The sequence below is a fragment of the Maniola jurtina genome, chromosome 18, assembly GCF_905333055.1.
Source record: "Maniola jurtina chromosome 18, ilManJurt1.1, whole genome shotgun sequence".
Taxonomy (NCBI): domain Eukaryota; kingdom Metazoa; phylum Arthropoda; class Insecta; order Lepidoptera; family Nymphalidae; genus Maniola; species Maniola jurtina.
Window position 1 is genome coordinate 403,672 of NC_060046.1, and position 24,440 is coordinate 428,111.

General features: G+C 37.6%; 1 long non-coding RNA gene across 2 annotated transcripts; it reads left to right on the plus strand.

Moving 5' to 3' along the window:
- The first annotated feature begins 1,104 nt into the window (after nucleotides 1-1,104).
- Nucleotides 1,105-23,267, plus strand: LOC123874217. 2 transcript variants are annotated; one of them, XR_006797860.1, is made up of 3 exons: nucleotides 1,105-1,163; nucleotides 17,980-17,984; nucleotides 23,166-23,267. It is a non-coding gene; the product is annotated as an uncharacterized LOC123874217 (long non-coding RNA). The 2 variants fall into 2 exon arrangements; XR_006797861.1 differs by lacking the exon at nucleotides 17,980-17,984 and adding an exon at nucleotides 12,819-12,823 and having other exon boundaries at nucleotides 1,127-1,163; nucleotides 23,166-23,198.
- Nucleotides 23,268-24,440: the final 1,173 nt, after the last annotated feature.

Consider the following 24,440-nt stretch of genomic DNA (forward strand, 5'->3'; position numbering starts at 1 on the left):
AAGGTTTGATTCTACACGTTCAAGTTTTTTTTACATAAAATAGAACAACTTGAGTAGGTTATCATAAAAGTCAGGTTATCATATCACTTAACCATCATCAACCGATCGCTGGCCCACTACTGAGCATTGGTCTCTTCAGAATTAGTAGGGCATGGTCTGCAATTTTGAAAACATTATGAAAAATTCTCAGACATGCTGCATGCTGCAGGTTTCTTCACGATGTATTCGTGTGCGCCCAAGATCGCCTGAACTCCCCTTATTTCTAGAGGAAGCCGACGACACGGTAAGAAAATAGAAATTAATAATCTAATCTAAGGGAGAAATTAGATTAGATTAGATTATTTATTATTAATTATTATTAATCGTAATTATTTATTGCAAAATAAATTGAATTTACAATAGGGTAGGGTAGCCCAATTACAATCTTGGCGCGCAATTTTTTCAGTAAGTAATAGGTACATTTTAATCTTACATAGATATTTTAAAACACGAAAAAAAAATTATAAAAAAATTGATGTCAAAGAAGGAAGGTTTACTACGTACTTAGTACCTAGTCTTCAACTTTTTCAAATAACTACGAGTAGGTTTAAGCAACACCCGATTCTTAACAAAGTTTCACTTGAAGGAACACCCTTCTCAAGGATTTACGGTAAAATATGATTTCCAAAAATAGCGCCGCGAGCAGAAATCTGCTTAGGCATCGCTTTTGTAAATACAAGTGATTATGTTTAAATCGGAGTGATTCGTTTTAAGCTTTTCTTTTAGGGTTCCGTAGAACATTGAAAGAAAATGAACGATTTTTTTTAAATTCATTATAGACACACGCTTGACCATCATCACACTTGGTGGAAAGTGATGAAAAGAGTGAATAGGCACTAAACGCATCTCATCTTAGGTCACATCATCACTCCTCGGTTGACCAAAATACCAGCTATAATCCTGGTGTCTTTATAACTAAAGACACCAGGATTATAACTGGTATTTTGGTCAACCGAGGACTACTCAGTCCTCGGTTTACTACTTTACTACTTACTTCTATACTAGATTATAGAAGAATCTATATTGTAGAAGGGTAAGCTGACTGACAGACTGATCTATCCACGCACAGCTTAAACTAGTGGACGGATCAGGCTGAAATTCGGCATGCAGATAGCTATTATGACGTAAATTGATTGTGAATGGCTCCGTCGTTTGAGAAACTTGACATTTGCAAAATAGGAAAAGTTTAAAGTTATAGACTTGGAATAGATAGATGCCGCATGTTCATAAAATAGCATAAAAACCAACTGAGCCTATTTTTTGCTACCTACAACGACGCCACGCGAATCAAAAGCATTCCGAACCAGTGATAGATCCTTTTGACAATTCAAAAGTACTTGTAAAAGTTTAATTGCATAAAAAATATTTTTATACAATTTATTTATTATTTATAAAAATATTTGTTAACCCAGAGTATAAATAAATAGAATCTACGGAACCCACCGCCCAAGATTGAAGCGATTCATCTTATTTTATTCTGTAACAACACAGTCGCCACGTATATCTCTTCCGAGCTTTCTTGTTAACGCTAAATTTGGACGCCATTATGGGGCCCGTCGTTGCGACGAGCGAAAATTATTTATTTTCCCTCGCATGGAAATTATTATGATTTAGGACGAGAGCCTTCCACGGAGACGGAAAATAAATATTAAGGAGATTAAAAAACATCCTTATTTTCATTGGTAAGTAAAAATACGGAATAAGTAGACTGGCTACAAGGTTACATACTCGTAAATAAAAAAGTATCTTGCTTCAATAACAGTGAAGAAACCTGCATAAAGTGAAAAAGTATAAATATTCCTATAGATTTTTGTACAATAGGCGGCTTTATCGCTTACAATAGCTATCTCTTCCAGGTAACCTTAGGGTAGAGGATATAATAAAAATTAAAGAAAGTCCTACCAGCGTGGTGGACTACGGGTTAGGCCCAGTGGTAGGTAGGCCCACCACGCTGGCTAAATATGGATTGGCAGACCTCACATGCCTTTGAGAACATTATAGGTAACTCTGTTCACGGTGTTTTTCTTCACCGCTAAAGCTTTAAACGCATATACTCGTAACTTCGAAAAGTTAGAGGTGCGTGCCCGGGATTGAATCCCCGACCTCTCGAATAGGAGAACCTCTTAACCACTAAGCTATTACGGCTTCTTATCCACAGGTCTGTAAATTATATTCTCCTGAAATAGATTTTTTCTGATGAGGTCGCTTTCTAGAAAAATTGGTTTGACGCTAGAATACCTATCAGATAGCTTTGTGAGACAAACCTTCGCTAGTGGATTTGAGAGGTCGTTAGCTGGCAGTAAGTATTTTCTGTCTAGGACCCGGATTTTCCAGGAATTCAGCTAGAGCTGGTTTGGTATTGTTGTGTCAGACTACCTGTTTTGTCATGAAAGTATATTGTTATCTCTCCTTTTTATATTGTTGAGGTCATTTTTGGGAATTATACAGCCTGGGTACGTTTGGGCGGGATATAACTTGAAAAACCAGCCAAGTGCGACTCAGACTCGCACACCGAGGTTTTCGTACTCCGGTATTTTTTTCGACATTTTGCACGATAAATCAAAAACTATTATGAATTAAAAAAATTAAAAATCTGCTTTAGAATGTACAGGTAAAGGCCTTTCATATTATGATACCCCATTTGGTATGATTATCTTACTTTGAAAATTGAAAATAATAATTATTTTTTCATGAACACGTTTTTTTTGTTATGTAACCACAAATTCACGGTTCTCGGATTTTTCCCTTTACTTGTGCTATAAGACCTACCTTCCTGCTTTTCATGATTCTAGGTCAAGGGGAAGTACCCTATAGGTTTTCTTGACAGACACGACAAAAGCACAGACGGACAGATTGGCAGACAGACAGACAACAAAGTGATCCTCTAAGGGTTCCGTTTTTCCTTTTGAGGTACGGAACCCTAATAAAATGTTAAAAACAGTTCAGTGTACTATGTTTTATCCAGATATATATTTATATTCAGAGTCCGTCAGCCCCGTTCTATAATTTGTTTCCGCTTTTAAGCCAAAATTTGCTCATCATGAATAATATTGACTCCAAAGGGTGAAAAACCAAAAAAGGAGTGTTAGAACTTTTTCTCGTATTATTCGCCTAGCGAATGGAATAGAGAGGACATTAAAATTCATGCCCGATGTGCATATAACGAGTGATAGAGGCAGCGCGCCGGGAATAACTTTGTTTGTTTTTTGTTTTCTGTTACTCTTATTTCGCCGGAGGTCGAATTTTTTGAAAGCCACAACTTCCTGGCGGTTTTCGACGCGTCTGTTTATTTATAGGGTTCCGTACATGAAGGGTGCCAACGGGACCGTATTACTAAGTTTCCGCTGTCCGTCCGTCGGTCTGTCAGCGGGCTAAAATATCTCGTGAACCGGTACACAATTAAAATTTTCACGTCATGTGCATAATGCCGCTATACAACAAATAATAAACACTAGCCGATGCCCGCGACTTCGCCCGCGTGCATTTAGGTTTTTCGAAATCCCGTGGGAACTCTTTGATTTTCCGGGATAAAAAGCCTATGTGCTAATCTAGAGTTATTATCTATCTCCATTCCACAGCCAAATCCATCCAGTAGTTTTTGCGTGAAGGAGTAACAAACATACACACATACACACAAAGTTTCGCCTTTATAATATTAGTGTGATTACGAAATGGCCGCCATAAAAATGAAAGAAAATTAACAAGTGTTATTTCTTATACGGAGATAATAATATAGCATTGCCATTATTATTTTTTATTTATAAAAGTGTTAGCAGCAGTAGCTGTTATGCTCATGGAGCGTTGGAACGATGGAACGATGGAGCGATGGAGCGATGGCGCGATGGAGCGGAACGGATAATGGTAATTACAACACAACTGTACAGCGGGATGGCCCGATCGCGTGACTGCGAGGGGAAAGGGTGGCGACTCAAGTTAAAAACATGGAGTTATGAAAGTGAGATAATCCTTAACAACAGTAGCCGTTGTAAAGAGCTTCCGAGATGGTCAAGTGGCTTGACGTCAAGCACGTAGATTTGTTTTGCTTGATCAAGCTGCGTGATGCGACCTTGATGCGCCCGTCAAGCTTGATCAAGCAAACGACACTTTTTTCATATCTCGAACACTGTCTGAACGTAGCGTCAAGCAAAAATAATATCGCATAAATCCCGCGTCAAGCACGTGAATACTTGATTCAAGCATCAAGCTCGGTCAAAATGCTTGATCCAAGCAAAAATATACGTGCTTGTCGTCAAGCCGCTTAACCGTTTTGGAAGTTAATGCTCGCGATGGAGCGGTGAGACTATGGAGCGATGGCGTGATGGAGCAGAATGGATAAAATAAGGTTTTTTAATCCGTGTTAGTGGCAAGATTGTGGAATTTTATTATAACAAATAAGCAAAAGCGTCAAATTCTTCAATCTTTGGTGTTATTAAGAAAGAAATAGACCAAAAAACCTACTCAATCTGTATAGTAATTAATCTCTATGCTGCACAACTTACGTCGCCCGCCGTACGTAATACTAGACGCGCGTCGCATAGCAAAAATGATAAGTTGATTTTTTCACCACTTTATTCCAGCTTAATGTCTCAAGGAAAATGAGTGATTATGAGTAAATATAGTAATAAGTCGCCACTAAGGCGGTAAAGTTCCACTATTAAAATACAGCCTGAAAATAATAAACAAGCTGAACAACGATTTATAATTTTTACGATACTGTTTTAGTTACATATCACAGTCGCTAATACAGACGCTTCGAAATTAATAAAAATACATCTAAATATATACAAGGAAAAAGGTAACCGACCGACTGACTGACTGTGATCTATGAACGCGTAGATCAAACTATACAAACTGACTATCCGTTTAGCGGGCAGAGTTAATGCCAGGGATAGACATAATAAATTATGCTATATCTCGGAAAATCAAAGATTTCCCTCAAGAATGTTGAGGTGCCCGTCTGGATCTTTGATGCAGTGGATGGACGCAGGTTCAAGGCACGTGATGGTATCGTTGTTAAATCAAATAGGCGCTGACATGTGCACAATTGTATTTCAATAAATTCAATGTACAATGCACTTATATAACAGTATATAGACATCACAAAATAATTATTAAGGAATTATAGGAATTAAATAGTATTTAGTTTAATGCAAGGTGACAAAATAACAAGTTGTGATACATAGAAGAGGTGTGAATTAATAACGATACCATCACGTGCCTTGAACCTGCGTCCATCCACTGCATCAAAGATCCAGACGGGCACCACAACAAAGAATTTTGAAAAATTGAGGTTTTTAAATTTTAATAATCCTATGGTGCTTTGTCCATGTGAAGACGTGGACAAAGTCGCGGGCATCATCTAGTAATAGAAATATAATCCAAACTGTCTTTTGATATGTGAAGGAAAATACCGTTAGCGAAGGGAAGAATTTAGGGAAAGTGTCAGAAAATAAATATGAAATTCTTAAGCGACAAAATGCCTCGTCTAATTACCTCTTCGAGTGACAAGACGGCTGACTTATTTATTGCGCAGAGAATCAGGCTGGCTTCCATCAGTATGAGGATACGAAAGGAGGAATGTGTGTTAATATACTAATATTATGTTCGCTTCATTTTCATAGCTTAGCTTATTAATTAACTCCAACATCGTCGTAAACTGTGTCCATGCTCCATAGTATACTATGCAGAAGTGAGTCTATGTCTCTATGCCTGTCTCTTAGTTTTCACATCCCATCCGTTTAATCGATTATGGCGTTTGGTACAGTGATAGCTTGCATCCCGGAAAATCAGAGAGTTCCCACAGGATTTTTCAAAACCCATCCAATTAAACAATTTTGAGGTTTAGTACATTTTTGCATCTCGGAGATGGGCATAGGATGCATTTTATCCCGGAAAAAAAGGTTTTTACAGGATTTTTAAAATCTTAATCCATGCGACGAAGTAATTTTATTGTATTATTTGATCTAATTTAATTTTAATTCAATAATTATTGTACGTAGGCTATCTATTAACGTTTATTTAAACCACCTGTAAGGTTTTGTGGTATGCCATAAATGGTTTTTTTGTCTAAACAACGTTGCTAAGTAACTTATCGACAGATTTCAGATGGATTGGATATTGAAACCCGATGTGAGAGAGCTGGTAGTTTCTGGATAGAGATTGCTTCATGGATAGAGGCGGCCATTAGGAGATAAAACTTTTTATTGGCAGCGCGCGCCGACACTTTATGAGCTATCTGCCCGGACGGCGACACTGCCTACACTGTGGCCTTACACCGAATTTAGCTATGTTTTTCAAACAAATTACTACCCAGATTATAAATGCGATAGTGTCTTTGTTTGCTGTTTTGTCCTTCAATCACATCACGGAGCAACGGTTCGACGATTTTTGAATAGCTAAAGACCTGGAGAATGATATTATATATAATATCATTCATATATTCAAAGAGAATGCTCTTTGAATATCTCGCAAAATATTCAAAGAGTTCCAACGAGATTTTTTAAAACGTAAATCCACGGGAATGAAATCGCGGGCATTGGCTAGTTCTCTTTCGTGGGTCCTTGGCGCTGAGAGACAATAATGTACCTATGCGTCACCATAAATCATTTCTGAATGCGCTGACATGTACTGAGATGTAAAGGTCCCTAAATAAATAAAGAAAAAAAAATTCTAATGGTTAAGATGTCGACCTTCATGGATGATCATAATGATGCAAATGATGTTTAGAAAAAATTTGTATGAAATAATTATTCAGGCTATTTAATTTTTTAAGTTAGTTTGATTCCAAGTTGATAGTAACAGTAGTCTGCCGAGCTCCATTTTGTTTCGCCTGTTGAGGAGTAACGACGGGATGACAATACAAAGTTATCTTTCGATTTCGCTCACGCGCGAAACTATAAATAAACTGGGCATGGAAGGAACCTCTTGCCTGAATACATTTTAAGCCAACCCGGTCTTTTTTCTCAGAAATTTATAGCAGACGATTGATATTAGTTGGCTGGACAAAAGAAGGCAAAAGTACAGAACAGTAATCTGTACTATAATAATATATTAAGCTAAAGTGTGTCTGTCTGTTAGCTTTTCACGGCTCATTCAATTAACCTTTCCTTTGAGATTTTTAAAAACCTTAAACTCAAAAGTCGCGAACATAAGCCAGTTAGTTATCTGCTAATTATATTATTATTTTTACGGTAATCTTTCACGAAAATAATAATAATTTGACGGATAAAATCGAGGGCCTACCTATAGATCGCGACAGGTCGAGATAGCAATCGGGGAATGAGGCGGGGGGATACCCAGCACACCCACACCACAGGTCACCCACGTTCGCCCGCATCGGGTTAGCGCGGAGGCTGTGCGAGTGTGCGGGGCGCCATCTCAACCTGTCGCGTACTATACCTACACGCTAGCTTCGACGAAATAGGACACCATTTATCACCGTTTAATGTCAGTTACTGTCGGATTCAACCGGTCTCAGATCGTACGAAGTAAAAAGTAATCGTCTGGATCAGTTCTTATCCTAAATCCCTTTATGGACGATAGTATGATCATCATCATCATCATTATCAATCGATAGATATCCACAGCTGGACGTAATATGTCTTTCGTAGGGACTTCCATACGCCACGGTTTTACGCCGCCTGAATCAAGCGGCTCCCTGCCACTCGTTTGATGTCGTCTGTCCACCAATGTATGATCTTCCCTGAAAACGAGAGTTCCCTGAGGTGTTTGGCCTTATTCCTTCTTCATTTTCTATAACTCCTTTCGGTGGTGTTCCCACTGGATTTCAACAAGGGGTTATTCAAGGGGTGAATCAAAAAAATCCTGGAAAGGCTCATGGGTGACGGTACTTAATCACTTATTATCTGATGACCCACCTGCTCGTTTGCTCGTTATCTAAGCGGACTATGAGAGTAGGGGAATAAATAAATAAATATTCTTTTATTGGGACCATAACGCAAACACAGTAACAGAGCACAAAACACAGAAACAAAGAAAAAATAAAGATTACAAAACCTTAGCTTCGAAACGGCTTTCCATGCATTTTAACCGAGACAACCACTGTCATTTTGTAGGTCTGAAGTCTAATCGATAAGCGTATAACAAAAGCGGCGATCTTCTCAGCTGAATTGCATGGAATTACAATTTAAAAATTTAATAGTGTGATCTAAATAATCTATAATGTCTGAATAAAGAGTGCACTTTTTTTGTACACACATATGCACGGGTCTCCAGAATGAGCAGAGTTTAGGCCATAGTCTGCCACGCTGGCCCAGTGCGGATCGATAGACTTCACGCACCTTTGAGAACTCTCAGGTATGCAGGTTTCCTCACGATTTTTTCCTTCACCGTGATAGGACATCTAGGTACTTGTGGTAATTAATAATAACTACTTTACGCAACTGTTACATATCCTACACAGTTGGCTTATGCCTAGTCTCCTTAAGATTGGCCGCCCGTGTCCAAAATTCGTTCAAGAAGAACTTCATTAAACCGGACAGTAAGAATGGTAGTTTATATCTCCTACAAAACAGTAAAATGGGTAGAAAATAGAGCAGCATTTTTCTTCGTTTCCGTACATTAATTAGGTAAATTGTATAATTAAATAATGGCTTTGCTGCGACGACTTCATGAGACGTTCTTAGCTTCTTTATTTTAATTTTGCGTTTTCTTGGAGCGCTTTTTATTTAGCACAAGTAGGTTATATTTTAAATGTGAAAGTGTGACTGTCTGTCTTTTTAATATATGTACTTTCATAGAACAGCCTTTTCAACCAGCGACATTGTGACCCTGCATTAATCTGTAACCTTAGTCCATGGATGTAAGAAATGTCTTCTAAAAGTCTTTGCCTCATCCTAACATTCCTTATTTACGTGACAGGTACCAAATTTTCGCCGGCGATTTTCGACCACGTGGAGTAGGGTCTAAAAAATCCAATGAGAACTCTTTACGACAATGTTTTCCGGGATAAAAAGTAGCCTGTCTAGGTCTTTATCCATGTAAAGAAATCACGTCGATTCGTTGCTCCGTTGCAATGTGATTGAAAAACAAACAAATAAACAGATATAGTTTTGCATTTATAATGTTGCCCGCGACTTCGTTTCCGTGGATAAAGGTTTTTAAAAATCCCGTGGGAACTCATTGATTTTCCGGGATAAAATTAGTTTATGTGTTAATCCAGGGTATAATCTACCTCCATTTTCAGCCAAATCCGTCCAGTAGTTTTTGCGTGAAAGAGTAACAAACATCCATACATCCATCCATACATACAAACTTTAGCGTTTATAATATTAATAGGATGGGAAGTGATTCTGTGCTTTCTGAATCTCTATGATCTACAACTCAATGCTTGAGTATTAAAGTAAGTAAATAAATAAAAACCTAATAAACCAAAAATCTGTTTGACAAAGGTGATCGTCCGGGAGCTGAGCACAGATATTCCGCTGGTTCAGTAACTAGGTCAAGTTTCTCAAAGGCCAGTATTCCCCGGGCCCCAGGACCGCCTGTCCCCGTGGGGGTTGGGGGTCGCATTCGCTGCAGGCCGGCTGTTTGTCTTCATTGCGCTGTCGGCGTTATTTGAATCATTCTGTACCTCTTCGGGAGTTTTTATAGAGGTTTCATCCGTATTAAATCTCGGAATGAAGACGTTGAATCTTTTGAAAGGAGCTTTTGACTGCGCAATAAAAAAATGTTCGTAATGCCAAATGTATTGATCACCATCTTGGAAAGAGGAAGTATTATGAGCACTTACTTACCTAATAATTCTATGATTACTATCCTTAAATAACGGGTAAGTACATACACTACTAAGATCATTTTGAATTATTATTATTATCGATACTACGACCCAAGAAGAATAAGAAATCCAACTTATTCGCGACATTCTTCGGTAGCACCAAATTTTGAAGGTCTCTATGCTTTGGTCCCAACTTATTCGCTATATTCTTCTGCACCATATTTTGAATGCCTCTATTACCTAACTTATTCCCAATATTGTACGGTAGCACCACATTTTGAAGACCTCTAGTTTTTGGACCCAACTTATCCGCAGCGTTATTCAGTAGCGTCACAATTTTTAAGGACTCTAGTTTTTGGATCCAACTTATTCACAACATTCTTCAGTAACACCACATTTTGAAAGCCCTTCCCCTTCTTTAGATCCAATTTATTCGCGGTATTCTTCGGTAGTATATTACAACATTTTGAAGGCCTTTAACTTTCTATGTATGTTTATTTTATTTAGCTTTAATATGTTGTAACTTAGCTTCCTTTTTGTATGTGTAACGAAAGGGTCCAAATAGTGTATATTTTGCATACGCGGACTCCGTCGTCCGAGCGTAACGAGGAGTCCGGAACGTCTCTTTGTTGTAGTCTCGTTACCTCGTTACTAGACCAAGAGCCGGCTCAGTAATTGCTCACTGTGTTGAACATACAAAGTGTAAATTAAAAATTTATAACACCCCCGACAAGTGAAGGTTACAGTAACTAGAAAATAGCTGATAACTTTCAAACGGCTGAACCGATTTTCTTGGATTATAGCTAAGAACACTCTCGATCAAGCCACCTTTCAAACGAAAAAAATAACTAAATTAAAATCGGTTCATTAGTTTAGGAGCTACGATGCCACAGACAGATACACAGATACACACATCAAACTTATAACACCCCTCTTTTTAGGTCGGGGGTTAAAGACACATATTACTCAGTGAAGCTAAGTTTGCATCTCGCGTCGATTACGTCACACTGAGATTTAGGTACGGCATGCGAACCGTACTGACGCGACAAGATAACCGCGGGGAGGTGAGAGAAGCCGCATTCCAGGGAGGGGCAAACTTAGCGCGATCGAGTTATACGGAACATACGCTACACACCATACTTTTTTGGCGACTTCTTGGGCGCAGTGGTAAATGCTCTGAAAGGGTTCTGAATCTGAGTCTGAGACTGAGTCTCAACCGCGACGCGTAGCTCGCGTCCCTATGAAAAAGGACCTCAGATAGGTTCGAAACTAGTCGGGCTTACATCGTCTCAATACGAGAGTATAGCCGGTACATTCTATATACCTACAATATTATTTGATCACCCATTATGGTGCCTTGATACCTACCCATCTCCTTTAAATTCCTCTAGGGAATATGTAAATAATCCTGATACAATCACTACGGGCGAGACTCCTACACTATAAAAGACAAGATACGACCCGGGGTAAAAAGAATCAATCGGACAGCGGCGAAACTGTTTTCTTTTTCAATCAGTGCCCGTCCCTCGGGGGTGCGTGCACAGATTTACATACAAAATCCTCGCCAACGCCACAGTGTAACGACATCAATAAGAAATCCGTGGTTATACTGCAGGTGATAAAATAATTTAGTTGGGATTATTTTTAGAATGTGATCTATGGACAGCTACTGTGTACTATACAGGGTGTGGTAGTTATAAAATAAATTGAATATTGGAACTCCAGCTCCAGTGTCCCGACATGTTCGTTTCGCGGATAGATCGGGTGCGTTATATTTTAAGCGAACTGTGAAATTTATGGGAGGGAGAAAAGTGGTTTTTAGGTTAATTTATTTAACGTCACTCGGGACGGCTGGCTCAATTTGGGGACGTCGATGTAATTAAATAATTTAATTAATTAAACATTCACAATCTTCGGCAGGTGTCATTGTGGTCAGGCGGAATTTTTACTCGAATTTTAGTAACATTTTATCGATACACCTTTTTTACTAGATTCCACTTATTGAAGTCTTTTTTTCAATTCAATTCAATTCTTTTTATTGCGAATTTGGGTTTGTTTACAGATCATAATACATAGATATTATATCTTGGTAAAAAAAGTATGGCTTGGCCATTTAATGTAATAATTTCCTGAGCATTCAACGGCCATGCCATTTTTTTACCAAGATGTAGGGTTTATAGAATCAGAGCTTGTAAGTAGAGTTTTTTGTTATTTATTGTTGTAAATATGATAGTCAAGAGCACTTAAGAGCTATATACTTTGGACTTGGGATAGGTCCCATGTGCAGCACAAATCTAAGCTCAGCTAGGGGCTTGGCTCTACTAGAGATCTCATTACTTTTTAACAGTGAAAGCATTATGAACTTGTGAGTCTTAGCAACCTAATTTACATGAAATGTTTTTGATGGGATCCATTTTAGCCATTCCTTCCATAAGTTATCTTAAAATTATGATCACGTAAGGTAATATTTATAATAGGTAAAAATATCAATGGCATTTTCTTTTTCTTGTGGCTTCTTAAAACTTTTATTTTAGGAAGCCCGGGACGATCAAAGTGGCCGTAATCTGAATAGTTTTGTATGAGAAAGCCTTGAAATATTTTATTCATACTGTTAGAAAATGTATCCCTTATTGAAACTCGAAAAAATCGAGTCAAACTCGCACAGGAAGGGCTCCGTACCTTCGCACAAGAAATAACACCTTTAATTTTTTTTTAATTCTCATGACGGCCATTTTGAATTTTTTATTAACTGTTGTGCAGCTATAGAAATACACATTCTGTGAAAATTTCAAGTCACTCCTATTACAATTCAAGAGATACAATCCGTTGACAAACAGACGAGCGTACTGACGGACGGACTACGTAGGATTAGCAAATAGGGTCCCGTTGGCACCATTCGAGTACGGAACCCTGACAATGTATTCAAGCGTGTAATCACCCTTTCAAGGGTGATTATTCAAGTCGCTAGTGGATGACAATATTTCACAGTATCACCCATGACTGGAAGTAAAAATCGGTCAAGTGCTTATTCGGACTCGCATAGAAAGGGTTCCGTTCCTTTGTACCACTTAATAACACTATTTTCATAGCGGCATTTAATTTTTTTATTATTTACTGTTATGACAGCTATAATTAATACACATCGTCAAAATTTCAACTTTCTACCTATTACGGTTCATGAGATACAGCCCGCTGACAAGACGGACGGACGAATAGACAGTGTAGGCTTAGTAAAAGGGTCCCGTTGGCACCTTTCGGGTACGGAACCTTGAAAATGTATTCAAGCGTGTAATCACCCTTTCAAGGGTGATTATTCAAGTCGCTAGTGGATGACAATATTTCACAATATCACCCACACGGCTGGCTGGAAGTAAAAAGAGAGAACAATATTTGACGAGGCTCTTTTATGTGAGCTCGTGCGGAAGCGCTGACAGAGTGACAAAATGTAAAATTAAGTTATTTTTCGCTTTACAAAGAATTTTTTCGCTACAAAAGTTTTGTTTGAAAATTTTCTACGCGAAAATGTTGTTTTTACCCGACTACGGCAAGGCCAAAAGGAAGGGCTATGATTTTAGCAGTCTATGTATGTATGTAGGATTGTATTTATGTGTGTTCCACCGTAGCGCCTAAACTACTGAGTTGATTTTGATGAATGAGGTGTCAATCGATTCATTATTATGGTCCGGGTTACATAGACTACATTTTATGCGAACAAAATCAAACTGACGGATGTTACATTAAAAAAAATGAGTTATGAAAAAAAAATTTTTTGGTATTGTATTGAGTGGAATTTTGGTTATGTAATTGTAGATTTTATTTCAAAAGCACTGTAATATCAGTGTTCTCGATTTTATTTGAAAAGATTTTAGGTACAAAGGAGTATTGTTTTCTTACTCTTTTAACATTTTAGTAGTAGAACCAAGGAATAGCATAGGTCTATTTTATCGAAAGCTTGAAATTATTTTCTCTAAATGAAAACTCAATGAAAACAAGCTCCCAACCTTTTGCGTAAAAAATTGATTTCTCGTTAAAAATAGAATAATTACCTATCACTAGGGACCAATAAAAGGGGTCAAGACCTCCAGTAATGAGGAATGAGACGCATAGAGAGATCGAATCTATTGATAGCTAAATACGTGAACGTACGTTACGTTAGGTACTGTCTAAGATAATGTTGAAAACTAAAACATTTCAAAATTCAAAATTTAAAATATTTTTATTCAATTAAACCCGACTGCAATCGTCTTAGTAAACCCTGAAAATATATTATAACTAGCTGATGCCCGCAGCTTCGCCCGCGTGGATTGGTCAGATCCCCTGCAGCATCAGGATTGAGGAGTTGGAATCCAATTTTTTTATGAAACCATGTCGCAAAGTTCCTCTATCGATTAAAAAAGAAACGACGCAAATCGGTTCAGAAATCTCGGATATTTCGGTGTACATAGGTAGAAAAACACAACTCCCTTTTTGAAAGTCGGTTAAAAAAGTAGCCTATGTGACGCCCTGGTCAATCCTCTACTTGTCTGTGAAAATCCCGTCTAAATCGGTTCAGCCGTTCCGAAGATTAGCCTTTTCAAACAGACAGACAGACAGACAGACAGACAAAAAATTTAAAAACGTGTGATTCAGTTAAGGTATCGTTCAAATAACCATATGAGCTTAATATGAGGTAGTTATTTCGAAATTACAGACAGACACTCCAATTTTATTTATTAGTATAGACTAGCTGATGCCCGCAGCTTCGCCCGCGTGGATTTAGGGTCTGAAATCCCGTGGGAAAGTTGTCACAAAGTTCCTCTATCGATTAAAAAAAAAATTACGCAAATCGGTTCAGAAATCACGGAGATTTCGGTGTACATAGGAAGAAAAACACAACTCCCTTTTTGAAAGTCGGTTAAAAAAGTAGCCTATGTTACTCCCTGATCAATCCTCTACTTGTCTGTGAAAACCCCGTCAAAATCGGTCCAGCCGTTCCGAAGATTAGCCTTTTCAAACAGACAGACAGACAGACAGACAGACAGACAGACAAAAATTTTAAAAACGTGTGATTCAGTGTTGGTATCGTTCAAATAACCATATGAGCTTAATATGAGGTAGTTATTTCGAAATTACAGACAGACACTCCAATTTTATTTATTAGTATAGATAAAATTGTTTTTCTGTTGCTTGGTATATTTTAATGTTGTAGAACATAACATTCATAAACTCAGAATTTTCTTCACTTTAATTTGTCATCCCACTAAATACAATAGCAAAAAAATTTTTGGAGACCCCCACTTTTATGTAACATCCGTTAGGTCACGTTTTTCGTATAAAATATAGCTTTTTCCTCCTCAAAATTCCTCAAAATCGGTCCGGTAGTTTAGGCGCTACGGTGGAACACACAGAATCTTGATACAAACATACATACATAGATAGACTACTAAAATCATAACCCTTCCGTAATCGAGTAAAAATGAAATAGTTCCAAAACTTGTATTAAAACTATTATTATTGTTAAAAACTTGATTTGTATGTGAACTGTAGTCGCAATAGACTATGGCGTATCGTAAACGTAGATGTAAGGGATGACTTTGCAGTACAAACAGGAAAGATAAGATGCACCTAAAGCAAGTTAGAATCTCTGTCGGAACCTGCATGCAGGTGCAGGTGAGATGGCTTTCTTAGTATAGTCTAAGAGCTGACGATATTAACGTAAGGACAACAAAAGCTAAAAAATTTCTGAATATTTTCCTTCGTGTCACATTAATTGAGTAGTGTCACCTTTGAAAATAAAAGTTATCTATAAAAAAGTCCAACATCTTTCGATATTTTTTTGTAGTTAAGTAAATTAACAAAATACTTTGCACCAGTTAAATACTTTGTGTTTGAAAGTTTTTTCATGAATAAATATGTAATTAAGTACTGCACTACTATGATAAGTTATATTTACCGTATCTATTTTGATATTGATTATAAATACTAATTCAGTTTAATTTATGACTGCAGTGCTCTAACTATGGCAACTTTGTTTTTGTTTTTTTTTTTTCACATACTGACCCCAAGGTAGGAGAATATCGCTACCCCAGAGATGTTATCTAGAAAGTTAACATATTATTACAGGTCGGTAGTCAATTGTTACAAGAGGTGAGCTCTTGGCCTATCTTCTCAGCGCGCAGACGAAACGTTCCGTCAACGTCTCCTCGACTACAATTTAATATTATTTCCTCCCGGAAACCGTGAAACATTTATTAACTACTTATAAAAGTTCCATTCACGTAGATAGCATAGTTGGTTCTTGCTTGGTTGAAAGAAATATAAATTATATTTTAGAATTTGCTCTGGCATTAGGAGAAATACCCACACAGCACCAGCTGATAATGATAAGTAAAAATATCGGATAACGAGGTGAATTTAATTAAGGTTTATATACCTACACGGGTTTTATTCCGGGAAAGAAGAGAATAGTAAGTATAAAATTTCTTACTACCTATTCTCTTCTTTCTCGTTAGGTATAGGTTACTTACTTAGGATTCTATGCCAATAAAAGCATCCATACTAATATTATAAATGCGAAAATGTGTCTATTTGTCTGCTAGCTTATCACGGCCCTACGTTTAAAACTGATTTTGGGTAGAGATAGCCTCCCCGGGGTAGGCTTTTAGGCCCTACGTTTTAAATCGGAAAATCTAAGAGTTCCCGCAGTATTTTTAAAAACCTAAATCCGTACGGACAAAGTTGCGGGTTTACCTAGTTATTGAATATTATTTCGCTTCGTATGAATATGCTATACTAACAATAAATTCTAATTTTTTTAATTTTCATATGATTTAAATTCTAAATCAATTTGTTATTCTTACTTGCGACGATAAACATATTAAAAGCGAACTTATCAAAAGCCAAAACCATTCAAACACCAATCCATTCAAATCAATTTCAAGTAAGCCGGCAAGAGGAAAATTTTAAATATTAAAAATTTGAACCTCTAAGGAAATACTTGAGATCAATCCATCACTCGATTCCAGCAATATAGTCAATGAAAAGATTTGAAAACTCGACTGGAATTGAGACGTTAACCGGTACCTATAAGAATTCTGGCGCTGGGGGCAGTCTCAGCTATGGATATTATAAAAGGACGCTAGATACGGCGTGCCTTACAAAATAACAGTTATTTTTTTGCCGATTCAAACCACTCTACCGAACGTACACGGAATCAAAATTGACAAAAGGTCTTTGTGTTGATAATATGTTGACAATACTCTATCCATGGATAGAAGTTAGTATAGCGCTCTCTCCGTTACGTAATCCCATACAAACGACAAAGACAAAAAGTGAGGTGGGAGTTAACCGTTTTGAGTGACATAATGACATGAGTGGGAAAACATAGGCTCGTTTATGGTTGGTCATTCAAAATAGTTAACCTCCGTGAGAAAAATTCGTCATGGATACCACCGGCCACGGGGGAGCACAGTGGTTATGTCGGACACCCACCGACTAAAAACCTCAAAGAGTTCCATCCCACCGCTGACGACGGAGCACAAGGGACCGACAACGCCTCGTTACTCCGCCAGCGGATGTCCAGCGTAGCAGATCCAACATTGGGACACTATGTGCTCCCACGCACAGTTAGAGGCATGCCAGAACCCGAGAACCACACTGTGAACGAACGAAAAAGAGCCCTATATTATATTAACTTATCTCCGTGGATATGACGTATAAACATTTAGAAAGGAAACTATATTTTCCCCGTGATAAATCATGTTAAATCATAACACATCCACTAGTGCAGTTATTCGCGTATAATGGTGGAATGTCCATTAGTGGCAATAAAAAGTTTACGAGCTCGACGTTTTGGGGAAGTTCCACACACGCGGGTTGTTGTACGCGCCATTAAATATTTATGGCGACTTGTAATTCGCGAGTGAGCTTTGTTTTAATAATAAATTGTTTTGTCTTTTATACGGGACGACTTTGTGACCTCCGTGCGTCGTTCTCTCATTAGGTACTGAATATGAATATATACAGGTGTAACCAGAACACTAGCAAAAACGAAGACAGGCGATAGTACTGATGATTACTGATAAGACGCCATAAGAAAAAATGCGAAATAAATCCTGTATTTTTTAAAAGTTCAAGATATATATTGCAAATAAAGCATCTGACTCACGCTAGAGATCAACGGACGTTGCATAAGTAGGCCACTCGGAGCCAATGCTGCGTCGTAGGTAGGGTATTGACTCGAATTTAGCACGCTATACATTGCGGTTTTGAAAAATACTAAATTATTTTTCAAAAGAAAAATAAAACCGACTTTAAAAACCAAAAACACTAAGAAGTAGAAAATAATTTTTGTTTAGCTACACATGTAATGTACCTAGGTCGGGCGAGCTTCACTCTTGGATTTCTAATGTACCTAGGTCGGGCGAGCTTCACTCTTGGATTTCTAATTTTGTTTTAATATGCTCGCTCGACTTTTGGTTTTTGAAGTCGGTTTTATTTTTCTTTAGAATTTTTTTTATTTCACAATTTTTAGTGGCCCCACTGTACTATAATATGCTATGCCCAGTTAAAACCCTACTGTTTACTAAGCTATTACACTGATCGCGAGCAATTTGCTCTTATCCATTGAGGAGTTCTGTTCTCCATCTCCGAAGATATTCATCAGATCTTCACCAAATTTATATGGGACCACCTGCACAGTATACCCTTTCAAACAAAAAAAATATTTCCAAATCGGTCCAGGGGTCTTTGAGTAATCGGGGAACATACATCCCGACGAATTGAGAACCTCCTCCTTTTTTGGAAGTCGGTTAAAAATTGGATTGGATTGTGTTTAAGTAGACTAATAATAATTATAATTTTTTTTTTGCTGGTCACCCTATACAGTGCGCGACAGGTTGAAAATGGCAAACCAGGTAGGGTGCCCTGCAACACGCACAACCCCCGAGCTAACCCGTTAAGGCTGATCACGGGTGTGCGGGGCATCCCCCCGCCTCATATGCAATCTCGCCGTGAAGAAACACCTTTGGTTTCTACACGGCATCGTACCGGAACGCTAAATCGCTTGGCAGCACGTCTTTATCGGTAGCCACGGCCGAAGCCTCCCACCAGACTAAGTACGTAGTAGGTACCTACCTACTACTTCTATGTAGTTGACACTTTAATTAAATTGGTAATCATTTTTAAGGCTGTTAGTAAAAAAGGCAGGCTGAAAACTCAGATTTCTCGTCAGACTTTGAAGTGAGATAAAATCCAATGGCGGATCCAGATAGCGGCATTGTTGAGACCCCGTAGAACCCCTGACCCGCGAGAATTATCTTTTGCATTGTAAATTAGGATTTGCGGTAAGTGGGTAGTTCGCTGTTTTGTTGGGATCGAGCGCTTTACCTTTTGAAGGAATTTGCAAACATAAAAAGGTAGGCTTTGATTCTTTTGAGATGTCATTCCGCCTTTTAAGAGCGCCTTCTTATCAGAATATTTATGCTCTGAACGTCTTTTCCTTCTACATAATGACTTATCTGGCAACGCAGTTCTAAAGGATAGGTATAATACCTATCCAATTATATTTTCAGCGTACCTACTCAATTACTATTTAGACGTATTTTTTTTCTTATTCAGATACGAGTTAGCCCTTGACTGCAATCTCACCTGGTGGTGAGTGATGATGCAGTCTATGGTTGATCTCTGTAGAGCGCACTTTGACTTTGCTTAGACTTAAGTTTCAGTTCAAACGAGACAGATTTATGCCAGCGGTATAACGCTGTCTCGTTTTAACAGTGTCTTAAGTCTGAGCAAAGTCCGCTCTATACCTAGATCTCAGCCTAAGATGGAAGCGGGCTAAGCTGGAAGTGGTATGGCAGTTTTTATTAAACCCAAACCCCTTTGTCTCACACAACATCATACCGGAACGCTAAATCGCTTGGCGGCACGGCTTTGTTGGAAGGGTGGTAACTAGCCACGGCCCAAGTCTTCCTCCATCTCTAATCTTATCTATCTAATCTTCATCATCTTAACCCATTGTTCCCCACCACTGAGAACAGGTGACCTCTTAGAATGAGAAGCGCCTAGGTCCATCACGCTGGTCAAGTGCAGATTGGCAGACTTCACACACTTTTGAAAACATCATACTTATAGAACTCTTGCAAGTTTCCTCGCTGTGTTTTCCTACGCGGATAAAGCAAATTATATGATTAAACGTCACTCTACGTGCCGATTCCACCAACGTAAAGTGACGTTTAACCGTGGAATAAATTGGGCGTAATGATAGTTTTTGCATTGAAAACTGGTTACGAAACCTTGGTTCCGTACGCGTTCGAAGAGTGAAAACCTGCCAAAATATCTTATTCTCAGATTTACACTTATATTTTTATGTTGGCAAGACTTTACTTCCTTTCATACCTTTCATATGATAATAGGATAATAGGTATGTGTTGAGTATTAGTCCAAAATGTCCATGGTATTTTATCCCTGGCCTTAAGTAGACAAAACAAATGAAGTGTAATCATTACAGTCATCAGAAATTTCTAACGCTTGTGGTATTTCTCCTGAATTTAATTCGAAGTTAATTCCATGGCGTGCCCTGGGGTGGTAACGGTCCACCATCAAACGATGATTATGGTAATGCTACAGTCATTATGGAGTATTCTACTTTGCGCATTATCGCGATATTATGGCGTTTTTGGGGAAGATTGCCTAGAGTATTTGTCGATGTATTTTACGACTAGCTATTTTACTTAGGGGAGTCTATGTTATAAAAACTTTTTTTTTAATTCACTATAGGTGCACGCTTGACCACGATCACATCTGATGAGAAGTGATGATGCGATCTACGATGGGACGCGTTTGCCAAAAAGGTGCCTATTCTACCTTGTTTTAAAGATACTTGGAAATGCAGGAAACACTATCTCGGAAGAACATTCCAAATCCTAGCCGGATTAGGATTATCCTAGGCGGATAAAATAAAAAAATCGCGTAGAAACTAAAAAAACACGCCAAAGTATAATGTAAACCGAAAAAATCCCAGTATAAAAACTCTATAATAACGCACATTCCAATAATCCATTACGACTGTCATTATGATAATTATATTATTGCGACGGAACACGATACCACGGGAGTCGGGACACGACATGCCGAATTAATTTGAAATTGAAATCCGGGAAAATAAAACAATCGTTAAAACTTTGGCACGACTTCAATAATTACATGTCATTTGTTTTCACTGCCTTAATATTAAAGGAGGACCTATAATAATTGTCTTAGAATTTTTAAATGACTTTGAAAAAGTAATGCGCTTAAAAAATATGTAATTATCTACTTAGTGTAAAACAATTAAAATCCCAGCTTCATGTCCATCAAATTTTGGACCTTCAAAATTGTCAAGAATAAAAAAGAATAACATCTTCCGAAACTTTTTAACGAAATAAGGTAATTTTCCACTTAGAAGGAAATTAAAAAAGTTCTATTAAAAACATGCAGAGAATGATAATTTCTAAAATCCATCTCAAAACGGATAAAGTCTTTGAGTTTAAGCTACATAAAAATGAGTGAGAGCGGGAAAGTTTTTAAAATTTATCAATTTAACTTTGCCGCGATAGCGTCGCCGAGTTGGCGACCCTTTGACGGAACACCGCCAGATTCCCTATCGCGAACTTTGCTAATGAATCTTTTTGCAGGTGAAAATGAGACGCTGCGTGCCTTAAATAATTTTAATTTCGTTACAAGAAAAATATTTATGTACTTACTTGGCGCATCGCGCAATCTACGCGCAATTTTTCACCCCCGACGCAAACAGAGGGGTGTTATAAAGTTTAGCATCGTAATCCGCACAAACTATAAACCGATTTTAAATGCGGTATACATATTTGAAAGCCTGTTTAGTCGAGAAAGTTCTTAGTCCTGTTTGTTGAAAATCTACATCAACTGTTTAAAAAATTAAAATTACTACCGTTTCCTTGTTTATACATATTTGAAATCTGTTGCTTTGTTAAAAAACACAAGTCATTATTTACAATTGCTAGCAATACATACTATGATCATGTCCCTAGCAATAGGAATCTTGATCGTTTAGTTTTGAACTATATACCTAGGACTAAGTATTTTGTAAAAAAATTGTGTCATGTTGAGTATTGAAATATTCAACAAGATCCCTAATAGCATCAAATTGTTGCCTTTAAAAAGATTTAGGACTGAGCTATTTAAATGGCTTAGCATGCACAATTTTTATGAACTTAAAGAATTTTTTGACATAAAATAGAGTAGATAATATTATGGACTTTTCTTAACCATTTTAACCATTAATGTTTAATGCATGAAATTTGTACGTCAATCCATGGCAAGTGTGGTGATACCAATAAGAATTTGTAAGACCTATTTAACCCGCATTTAAGCAAATAAAATAATTTGATTTGATTTGATTGATAAGGATATTCAGCTGTTTTCTTATTCTTAGCCGATGTCATCAAGTTGATGGTCTTATGGAATCGATGCTGACTACGATGAAATACTTATTATGGTAGGTAACCTTGGTGCACTAAGGGTGATTTTAAAATTTTAATTTATTTTAAGTACCGAGATAGCTTGCATCCCGGAAACGAACAAAGTCTATATTTTGCCCTGGAAAAACAAAAGATTCCCATGGGATTTTTAAATACATACGAAGACATTAAATATGTAGTTTACTATAAAGATAATTAAGTAAATACTCTTACGTTTCTACTCAAAATACGAGATGAAAGTCTTTCAAAAGTAGTTAAGCTTCTTAAATGAAGTACGCAATAAAGTATGTTAACGGCAAAACAATTTTATTAATACAAAGTACTTGAGGACTGAGAACATAAATATTTTATTGGTCTCGTACAACAACTCATGTGTATGGAATTGTATGGAACTGTATGAAACTCCGCAAAACGCCGTCGTAAAGTTTTTATTGCTATTAATGGACGTTTCACTAGGGTGCTACGGACCTCTTCTGTCATAAATTACGCTTTATTTTACAGATAATTCATAGGTTGGCCCTCTTAATTCTGAATAAGTGGGTAATAAAGATTAGTCGGAAGAAAAAAATTGAGGATTGACTGCAGTAGAGGTTATTTTGTGGCAAATACTTTATGAATTTTTGTTGTTTTTTGTAAAAGAAATATTCTAAATCCTACTAATATTTTAAACGCTAAAGTTCGTATGTAGGTATGGATGGATTTGGCTGAAATTTGGAACGGAGATAGATTATACCCTGGATTAACACACAGACTAGCTTTTTCCGAAAAATCAATGAGGTCCCGAGGGATTTTTAAAAACCTACATCCACGGGAACGAAGTCGCGGGCATCAGCTAGTAGGTATAATATGAAAGATAAAGCTCACTAACTGACTGATCTATCAGACGCACAGCTCTAGATAGCTATTGTGACAAGCATCTGCTAAGAAAGGATTTTTGAAAATTCAACCCTTAAGAGGCTAAAATAGGGGTTCGAAAGTTGCGGAGTCCACGCAGATGAAGACGCGGGCATAAGCTATAGTAGCTAGGGTATAATTAATAAATATGGAGGATCTGAAGTAATGGAGTTGCAAGACTGCAGTGGCAATATGCGGGGCTCACAGTTCTAAGAACCAATAGCTCTTGGGGTCCCATAAAGTGCTGGATGGCGACCTCCCACCGAAAGTGCAGCGTTGGCAGACCTCCTGTTAGGTGGGCAGACAACAACAAACGACTCAGGGTGGCGCAAGACTATGGTAGCTTAGTCTATCATTTATTAACGTAGAAACAATAGCTACTTTCAGTTTTACCAGAACAATTAAGAAATGTCATACTTGTGACTCTCTGTGTTGTGATACAAAATGCAGGATTGTCCATTAATTACTGTCATTGTAAAACTACAACTTGAACATGCATGTGGGTTTTGAAAAATAAAGCGTTGTCTGGCGAGAGATTATGAACCCATTAGCTGCAAGATGTATGGGCCACTTGATTTATGTGCCGGCGGTCTTTTATTATTTTTGTGAAAGCTCTCAGCGCAAGGAATTAATGGATTTAGTTCTTGCGTTACAGTTACAGTTGGAGATATTGGCGCTAAATGGACTTCGGGAGTAAGTGGACAAAAAGTAGACCGAAACTGCCAACTGGACACATTCGAGTTTTAAGAGGGCTCTCTCCGTCACTCGTTTCATACAATCGTAGTTCCAATTTCATTTGAATATTAAGCAACCAAAGTCCATGAAATTTTGCAGACATATTCTAGAAACTAATATCTATGTCTGTGGTTTTCCAGATTTCTGTTAAAATATTCGGTTTCAAAGTTACGCGGTCTTAAGAATTTTCATACAAATCTTTGAGCCCCTGTAATTTTAAAACTACATATTTTTAGAAAAATCTAAAACACCACGGACACAGATATTAGTTTCTAGAATATGTCTGCAAAATTTCATGGACTTTGGTTGCTTAATATTCAAATGAAATTGGAACTACGATTGTATGAAACGAGTGACGGAGAGAGCCCTGTTAATGGTAAAGCTCTTCTAAGCTAGATCATGGATTTAGACTTTGTATTTTTACTAATTGGATTCACTGTCGACTCTTTTAGCAACTATAAGTTGCAGTTACCTAGGCAGGTACTTGCTGCGAGTGTTTCATCATCATCATCGTCAACTCATTGCCGGCTCACTACTGACCACGGGACTTCTCTTAGAAT